The sequence below is a fragment of the Sphaerodactylus townsendi genome, linkage group LG05 (genome assembly GCF_021028975.2).
Source record: "Sphaerodactylus townsendi isolate TG3544 linkage group LG05, MPM_Stown_v2.3, whole genome shotgun sequence".
In the NCBI taxonomy this organism is placed as follows: Eukaryota; Metazoa; Chordata; class Lepidosauria; order Squamata; family Sphaerodactylidae; genus Sphaerodactylus; species Sphaerodactylus townsendi.
The window spans coordinates 58,591,081-58,600,778 of NC_059429.1; the positions used below are offsets into that span (position 1 = coordinate 58,591,081).

The 9,698-nt window shown below is 45.8% G+C and overlaps 1 protein-coding gene across 1 annotated transcript in view; it reads left to right on the forward strand.

Moving 5' to 3' along the window:
• Window positions 1-5,556, forward strand: part of DNAI4 (dynein axonemal intermediate chain 4) — a 66,913-nt gene extending 61,357 nt beyond the window's left edge. Inside the window, exon 20 of the transcript XR_007244686.1 lies at window positions 5,545-5,556. The gene's annotated coding sequence lies outside the window, so the exon portion shown is untranslated. The remainder of the gene's footprint in view (window positions 1-5,544) is intronic.
• Window positions 5,557-9,698: the final 4,142 nt, after the last annotated feature.

Consider the following 9,698-nt stretch of genomic DNA (forward strand, 5'->3'; position numbering starts at 1 on the left):
AGTGAGATCTCCAGGAATGCACTGACTCACTTCCTGTGAACCCAGAAATGATGCTAGTGCATCACTCTGGCATTTGGGCAAAACTCTAAGGTGTAAGCATAAAGTTAATGGTACTGATATCTTCTCACTTTTTTTTCAACCTGCTGGTCAGCTGAGTGGTAGAAGGGAAGCATCCACTGGCAGTGGTGGAATGGCAGCCCTATACTAAAGACATTTGTTTCTTAAAGCTATAGCCACTGCTTCTAAAGCTACAGCCACTGCTTCTATTAGAGACAGCATGGTGTAGTGGTTAAGAGCAGTTTGGAGTCTAATCTGGAGCACCAGGTTTGATTCTCCACATGAGCAATGGGCTCTTATTTGGTGAAATGGATTTGTTTCCCCTGCTCCTACATTCCTGCTGGGTCTCCTTGGTCTAGTCAAAATTAATCCAGAACTCTCTCAGCCTCGCCTACCTCACAAGGTGTCTGTTGTGGGGAGAGGAAGGGAAAGGAGTTTGTAAGCCACCTTGAGTCTCCTTACAGGAGAGAAAGGCAGAGTACAAATCCAAATTCCTCCTCCTCCTCTTCTTCTATCATCGGGGGGCGGGGGCGTATTTTTCTCAGGCTTGTAGAAAGATCTGCTTTCACTGCAGTTTCCAGACTGAAGTATTTTCAGATGGGCCATGTGAACATGTTGATTGTTCACAAAGGCATGTATTAGTTAACATTTAAAATCAGTGCTAAAAGTGTAGTGATTCTCACCCTTTCTTTGGGTTTGTTTATAGATATATGGTCTCTTGCAGTTCTTTGCCTACACAGACTTCATCTAGGAGCAAATGAAAAATTCCAGAAATATCTGAAAGACTAGATAAGTAGTAGACATGTTGGTCAGCAAAAATATCTCAGGCCCCTTCCACACATACAGAATAATGCACTTTCAATCCACTTTCAATGCACTTTGCAGCTGGGTTTTACTGTGTGGAATAGCAAAATCCACTTGCAAACAATTGTGGAAGTGGATTGAAAGCGCATTATTCTCCATGTGCGGAAGGGACCTCAGAAATATATCTCAGAAATATAATACCTTTCATTAGAACCAACCAATGCAATGTAAAAATGTGCAACTTCTCTAGAGCTCATAGATTGGGTTGAATGTTCAGTAGGAAAAAGGTGGGGGAGAGGAAGAGAAAATATGGTTTTTTTCAAGGCATGGGTGAAAAGGGCCTGAATCTGCATCTTACAGCCATAAAATGCAATATACAAAGTGCTACAAACTTGCTAATGTTAGACAATGCTGATCTAGACACAAAACAGCCCTTCCTTTTCCTTTTTTCCTCAAGTTGAATCAAAGGCTGCTGGGACACAGCAGGACAGGAAAAGGGCATTCCTCTCTGTGAATATAAGAAACCAAGTAAGGAACCTGCAGGGGTGGGCATCTCGTTTTCTCCTGTGTGTCCCCCTCCCAGTATTTGTTCTTTCCTTTCCATTCCATTCCCTTCCCTGACAGGCCCCATAGCCTCTCCCCTTTTCCTATTTCCTTCCCATCCACCAGCTGACTAAGATGACCCAGTTTCCCACTGTACTGTGAGACCTTCTGGCCTGGACCTCTATACTCCAATGTGTCTCAACAGGGCAGAAGGGGTGAAATGGGGGTGGGGGTGGAATTTGGGATTGTACAACTGGAAGAGAAACCATTGCATCAGAGAGACAGTCTAGGATTTATCCAAAATTCTATGGATTAACCATCGAGCTGGAGTAAATCCTAGAGTGTCATCCTGATATGACAACATTCCCAGTTTACCCCCTCAAATTCTATAACCAACCTTCTTTTATCTGTCCCCTATTTGCAGCATTCCTCCTTCTCTCCCTCCAACAGCCTGTCCCTGAGTGACATGTTTTCCAGTTGCACAGTGGTAGCCACTGGTGTGCTGAGCCAAAATGTGCAGTTGCGGCCACCACCACTGGACAAAACAAGGCTCAGTTGCAGAGGCGGACCGCCTAGCCACTGGTGTGCTGAGCCAAAATGTGCAGTTGCGGCCACCACCACTGGACAAAACAAGGCTCAGTTGCAGAGGCGGACCGCCCATTGGGCAGAATGGGCAGCTGCCTTGGGCGTAGAAATTATATGTCATGTGATGGGCGACACAATGTTTGATCAGCCCCGCCCACTCTGCACGGTGGCCGCCTGCCGCCCGGCCCACAAGCCACCCGAGCAGCCTGCTGCCTGCAGTCAGACTCAGGACGGGGGAGAGCTAGTTCCGCCTCCGCAGTTCCGCGCGGCCGGCCCCCTTGGCCCACAAGGCAGCGCATTAGGACCACGCAGAGGGCATCCCTTCTCGCCCCCCGCACGCGCAGCTCCCCGGGGACTGGCTTGGAAAAGCCGCAGCGGTCTGGCCTGGGAGAGCCCATGCCTGCGCGCATGTGTGCGGGAGAGGGAGAAAGGGAAGGAGACAGGAGTCGGGCTGGTCCAGGCTCCAACGTGCCGGAGACTGGAGTGGACGGGCAGCAGAGCCTGGTGCTGCGAAGGGAGTGTGCCAGAGCCCTCCTCTGCTCCTCACGGGCCACTTGAAGGGCTGGGGGGGGGGGTCGGCGGTGGCTCATCAACCCTCATCAGCTGGAGAGAAATCTTGACCAGCCTCCCGCAGGGCTCGTGCACCTCCAAGAGCCAGGGCCGCCGCCGCCGCCGCCTCTGGGGCGGGGGATGGGCGACAGGTGGAGCTCTTGCCTTGGGCTGCAACTCAGCAGGCGGGCGGAGAGGGCTGTATTTGGCTTCTGGCGGCGACTGCTGCCTGTCTGGTCCCAGAGCCGCCCCCTCCCATTGTGCTTGACCCCGCCCCCCCAGAAGAAGCCGCTAAGCAGGCCGACAGCCAGGGCCCCCTTCCCGGGCAAGGCACACTCACTCGCCCGTCCGCCGCCTGCCACCAGTGCTAGGGAGACGTTGGGCTGGGCGGCAAGATCAAGCCCCGGGGCAGTTGTGTCCAAAGCTTGGGAGGGGGCCAGGTCTTGAGGGATGTGCCTACCCATTCCTCATTGCGTATATAATCCCTGTCAATCCAATCCAGTGGGGCAGCCCCTGGTGGTTGCAAGAGGTTTGAGGTTTCTCCGGAGGGGCAGAGCAGCCCTTCCGTTCCCCGTCCCCCCTGCCGTGCCACGCACCTGCTTGTGGAGGGGCTGCATGGGAGGGGGATGCTGTTGCCTTTCCCCTCTCCCTCGTGTGGGGCACCTAGATGGCCACCCCCCTGGAAAGTGCGGCTGGATGGGAGGAAGAAGGGGGGTGGGTAGTTCTTGGGAACGCGGAGTGCGCGTCCCCCCTTTGGAATTTGTGAGCCGTCTGGAAAGGGTGAGTGCCGTGGCCGGGCTGCTCTGCCCATGGGGGGGGGGGGGCATCAAACTAAGATTTTGCCCAGGGCGCCAGTTTGCCTGGGAACGCCACTGCTCAGTTGTGCTGCAGCTTCCAGGCAGGGCAGTGTGCACTTATGTAGTGGTGGCTTTTTTGCTGGGAAGAACCAGGTCAGGCCCAGCAATGTGTGTGGGAAGGCATCACCAGGCAAAAAGTGACCACTGCCACTGGGCCCAGTTCTACAGTTGCCATTGCTGCCAGGTCTAGTCTCCCAGGGTGACTGCTAGGCTTGTCCCCAACTGTCTTCTTCCTTTAGGGGACATGATAGGGAAAAGAGGATAGGACATTTTCCAGGGCTGTTTTGGCCTTCAAGTTATTGAAACCAAACCTTGAAAGCCTCTTGGAAGACCTAGAACTTCCCTCAGGTTGTAGAGAAATCTCCCCTATCTGCCAAAATCTTCCATTTTGTGGATCAATTGATCCACACTTTATGGATTGGTTCAGAATCAGATATCTGGTGCTTCTTCAGCACTGAAAATTGTTTTCTTTAATTACTTTTAGCAGAGGCCATCTCCAATTGCAAACATATAAAAAACTAATATAACAAAACCAGGAATCTCTTACCTATTTTTAATTGTTGAATAGACAGTGACCAAATTCTTAAAGCATGCAATGATAAATTTCATGAAAAAATTATAACGGCCTTTGAAGAAGTGTCGATGGGATCAAAACAAGTCTCACTCTGGATCAAAGTCCTCATTAAAATCAAAATGGGCAGGATTTCCTTCAAATATACTTGATGAGGGTTTGCGGGTTTCCTCCTTGTGATGTACAATCCATGGACCACTGTAATGACTAAAACATGCAATAAATCTTTTTTTGGTATCAATTCCACATTTGCAGTTATTGACTTAAGGTGTGGAGTTCTATAAATATGCTGAGCTACTGTGCATATTGTTACTGTTGGCCAACAAAGCTAGCCAACTATAACCTTAATTACTGTCTTAGAACAATCCAAGCACAAATCCTAAAGCTCTTAAAATGCATGAGAAAATATTTAACAATCATTTGACCACTGTCATGTGACTAACAGAAGAGATGAGCATTCTGAATAAATAGATCACAGTTCTTAGGTTCTGGTATCAGCAGCTTTTTTCCCCTTTCCTGTTCCTTCCCTTCAGGAAAATTTCTGAACAATGAAGGGAATATTGCTAAGTTTGCTTTTACTCTCTTTCTTCATGGCTATCTCTGAAGTTAAAAGTGACAGATTTGTTAAGCTTTGTGGAAAACAGTTGAGCAGAACACTTGTTTTTATTTGTGGAGGATCTCGCTGGAGAAGGCATCTTACTGACCATGAAGAAGGCTTCTTGGGTAAGAGTTTGAATTATACCATGTCCAAATGCTCTACTCTTTTTGCTGGCTAAACACTCATTCAGTCAATAATCAATGACATGTGTCATATATGACGGAGACTGTGGTAAAGGGTGGATAATAAATGTAAATAAATAGAAATGTATGTTTCAATTCTATTTAATTTTTGTTTAGTACAAGTTAATGCATAGTTCTCAGAACCACAGGATCATAGTTTCAGAGAAAAGCCATGTTGGTCTGCAGTAGAACAGCTAGACTTGAATCCAGTAGTACCTTAGGGACCAACAAGATTTTCAGGGTATAAACTTTCAAGAGTCAAAGCTCCCTTAAAAACATGTTGGTCTCTACGTTGCTACAGGATTCAAATCTAGCAGTAGGATCATAGGGAGCTAAATATATAACTGTACTAGCAGATCTTAGCACTGTAACTTGGGTCTGTTTTTTTTTAAAAAACAAACTTTTTTGAAAACATATTCTGCTATTGAAGTGACAAGTGATTTTGGACCTACAATTCCCAACTTGATTAGTGACAACAATCTGAGAAGGATTAGATCATTCTTGTTTTCTCTCCTTAAACAGACATCATAATTGGATATCCTTATCGGGGGGGAAAGCTTTAATCCTGAAATATATTTCTTTGAAAGCAAGTGCAAATGAAACTCATGCAACAGTTTCAAGGAAATACACTTAAGAGTTAGGCTGCCAGAATATCTGGTAATTATTAAAGAGGCTAAATTAATACATGAACATTAAAATAAATAAATTAGGCTTATTATAGTTTGCATGTCCTCTCAAGCTGTGTTATTTCCATTCAACAGGTCAAGAAAGCCACCCATATGTTTCACTTGATTTAAGCACCTCAGACAGTGAAAACGGCATCCGCAAGCCAGAAGCCAGAAAGGGAGAATTTGTTCAGGCAATGTCCAAAGGAGATATGTGGAGCAAGCAGCAAAGGTCTATACAGATGCAGCTCAAAAACGATTGCTGCAATAGTGGCTGTTTTGAAAGCAGTCTACGTTTGTTGTGCTAAAAATGTATTAGATACTGGTACGGAATCTAATCTATTTCTGTCATACATTAAGAAATAAAATGTATTGTATTTAGAATTACGTAGCTTTGATACCTTCTTTTTACTGTTTACTGTTCAGTTTTACTGGTTATGTACTACTTACTTTGAAATACTGTTCAAACTGGCAAAAATATAACCTCTGAGTTTCTATTACTAAGTAACAATACCCACTCTTTTGATTTCTGCTTTTTCTTTTTTAACAAATGTCCAGTTCGCTATGCTGCTTCCATTATTTTTTCCCGAGTATAGCAATATGAATCTTTGCAAAAGAAATAATCTAGAATAGTATAAATTGTGTTTTCTTGTGGGATTCACCAGAACTAAGGCCAGGCTGACAAAAACAAAGCCAGCCCAAGGTTACTACTTCTGATTGAAAGTTCATGGACCTAGTGCACTTGCTCATAGGTTAACATGAAAGGTACAGGTATTCAGTGGGCTTAATCAAGCAAATGCAGCCAGGAATCCATCTAAGAGACTACTATTTAAGGCCAAACCAAGCACGATACTACTTTGATGAATGGAGCTCTTACGCAGCATTTATTATCCTTTAAATGGTAATATGGGGCCCTGACCTAAGATTGAAATTGGGGATAAGCTTGTTTTACTGACATCTTGTACCTGTTTGCTCCACTGGAACAAACACACTACTACATCTATATCCCTGGTTCTGCAAACAAGCAGCTCTATGGGCCATTTAAGATTGGGAAATGGCACAGGAGGGAAGTGATAACTCTTCCTCCTATGCTCAATCCAAATCAGAATTGGTTTCCTGTTTCCCTGCTTTTAAACAACAGCTCATTTTATGAGAATTTAAGCATCATAATATTAAATTAGAACAGGGGTCTGCGACCCGCTGCTCTGGAGCCGCATGCGGCTCTTTCATCCTTGTACTGCGGCTCCTTCTGGCCTCCCTCCTCCAGCCTCCACCGAGGAGCCCACCAGCCATGGAGGCGGAGAAGCTCTTCCTCGGGGCTTTGCTACCAAGTGCAGAAGACAGGTGGCAGCAGCTCCCACCCTACAATGGCAAGGGTCAGTCCCTCCCGCCCAAACCCCAGTGACAACGGTGACTGCTCTGAGCTGTTAACTCCCCCTCCCCCCAAGATCTGAATGGTGACTGACAGCTCAAACCCCACCTCTTTTCCGCCTTCCTTGCCCTCTATTGGTCCCTTACGCACAAGGGGCCGCCTGCTTTTTAGCCTCTCTATCAGAAACACTGATGTAATTTTCACACCAATTCTATAGAAACAGAGAAATGGCGATGTGGGGCTTTCTGGGTAACAAAGGTGTTCATTCACCTTTTTACCGCTGCCTGGAAAGGGACTTTTAAAATTGGAAGTACAAGTACCAGAATGCACAGAGGAGATAGCGAGGAGAATTAGAAAATAGGGGAGGGGAATAGAGCGAGGGGGGAGGGAAAGCGAGCCAAGTAGAGCTTATAGGAGGCATAGGAGGAGCTCATGCCTGCGCCAAAAAGCCCCAGTGGCACATTTTTCCCCAACAGGCGAAGGTGGTGATTGAGGCGGAAGGGGGTAAGGCTTTATGCCTGTTAAGGGTTGGTCTGACACGGGCCGAGAAGACTGGTGGAGCCAGCTTGGTCAGGGCCAATTGCAAGGAACGGTGGAAGTGACAGCAGGTATGTAGTTGCCGCTACTGAGCCATCTGTTATAAAAGGGGTCTCTTTTGCACCGCCTGTTTCACACGTCTGTAGCACTTGTTGGATTTCATAAGCAACACTCTATATTTGTTTATACAAAGCGTAAAAGATAAAATATATATATGTGGCAAAACAGGCTTGCTTTTGGCTGGCAGGCTCTATTTTGCACTCTGCACACCCCCAGGAGTTGCCAACTTTTCCTGGGGAAGGATAGTTTTCTCACTGGGTAATCTGCTGCCACCACCTGATCATTTGAGGACTGCCCGCTGGGGAAGATCAGGATTTCCCAGCTTCCTTTCCAACTGCATGAGGCCTCTGCCTCAGTTTCCCCCTTGGTTCCCCTCTCCTGGGTTCCAAAGGGTAGATTTGAGGTCCTGGAGGAAAAGCTGCTCAGCCTTCCTCTATCTCCTGTTTAAATAGCATGTTGAAGACAGTAGGGCATACATGGTACAGAGAACTGTCCTTCACATCTAAGGTTTAAAAAGTATTTATTAAAAAAGAAAGTGATTACCATATGTTTTTGCACAGCACTGGATTTAGCAAGGGTTTCCAAAGCAAAGGCGATATAAACGCAAATCCCCGTCCCCTATCACTTATACGTACCCTAGCTAGTAGATGGCAGAAAGCAGGGTAGGTCCTTAAAGCTTAAAATGTTGCAATTTCCAAAGAGCTCACATTACCTGATTGAACACATGGCCCAGAAAATGGCTGCTTCCTTCCATAGCTCAGGCATGAGGTTTGTACTCCAGCAGAAGGAAAGAGAAAAGAGAGCCTCGCCCCTTCACTCCAGCAATTTATCAGATCCCAGTCCCCACCCTCCTTTGACCAGGTCAGGCTATCATTTCCCCCTAGGTCAGGTAGCATTTCCTGATGTTTCTCTGGAATTTCCAAGTCACCCAAGTCTATGATACCTGATGGGAGGAGGGGAAGAAAGAAAAAGAAAAGGGAGGGGGGAGCCATTTCTCCACAATATATATACAATCTTCATTTTAAATGTCAAAAAGTATTTGCGGCTCCAAGTGTTTTCTTTTCCATAGAAAACAGGTCCAAATGGCTCTTGGGTGTTAAAGGCTGCCGACCCCTGAACTAGAAGATGGCAAGAGTTATCCAGTGTTTATGCACTAAATTTTCTATTTTAGTCTACGGCAACTTCACAGATCCTGCTGGGCTGCTCCTTGAATCAGCATGGAAAACACTGTGGGTTGCAGGCCAGTTAACCAGAAGCAGCATGTTAAAATCCTCAGCACGGATCAGACCAACACTCACTTCTACCTAAAGGAGTTGGATGAAAAGTGCATAGAACTGAATGAAAGAATATGATGAGCTCATGCTCAAAGTGTTAAAGCTGATGATTTTGTAAATAAATCCACCAGCATGGGGAACATGCAATACACTCACAAATAGAGCTTCTTTCGTAGAAAAAGTCTCTGTCATGAAAAGCCCAGTTATTAAAAACTCATGGGAATTATGAATAGCATTTAAATATAGACACACGGAGTGAGGAGAAAGGTGTTCCAAAGGGACTGATGAAAAATGTCCTGTCTCTTTAATAATGCGTGGAAATGGGCATGATGGGACTTCTGTTCTTTGATAGAGTGATAGGTAGGGCACAAAATTGTTGAGAACCACTGCATATATCGAATTTTGAACTGGACCATAGAGTTTGGATTTACAGATCATTGAAATGGAACTATAGAAAGATGATGTGTGTATGTGTATGTGATGATTCTTTATAATGTTGAAGGAAATCCCATGTTTTCAGAAAAATCTGAATAAAAGGAAGATCAGAAGAACTAAAAAAAAATGTAAACAACACCTGCAACTCTCAGTGGTTATTTTGGAGATTGCTTGGCAATCACAACAATATTGCTGAACCTTCCAGTACTTGGTTTCCATAAAGCGAAGCTATAGAAAGAGTCAGGAACGAACTTAGACAAAACAGCCTTTGAAAGTGTCCCATCCTCTTCCTTTGTCATGTCCCTGATGGAGGAGGACAGGCTCAGGTCATGAGGCTCAGAGGTGACCATCGGAAACTCACTGCCCAAGTCATTTGACCAGGCCAAACCTAGCCTAGCAGCAGCATCTACTATGCAACTTGGTCAGACTTTGACCAGAAAAACAACCACAGAATCATAGAGTTAGAAGGGGTCAACCCCCTGCTCAATGCAGGAGCATCCCTGACAAGTATTTATCCAGCTACTGCTTGAAGACTGGCTGCCAATGAGGAGAGCTCATCACCTCCCTTTGGCACTAGATCCCCACTGTTGAACAACTCATTGTAAAAAG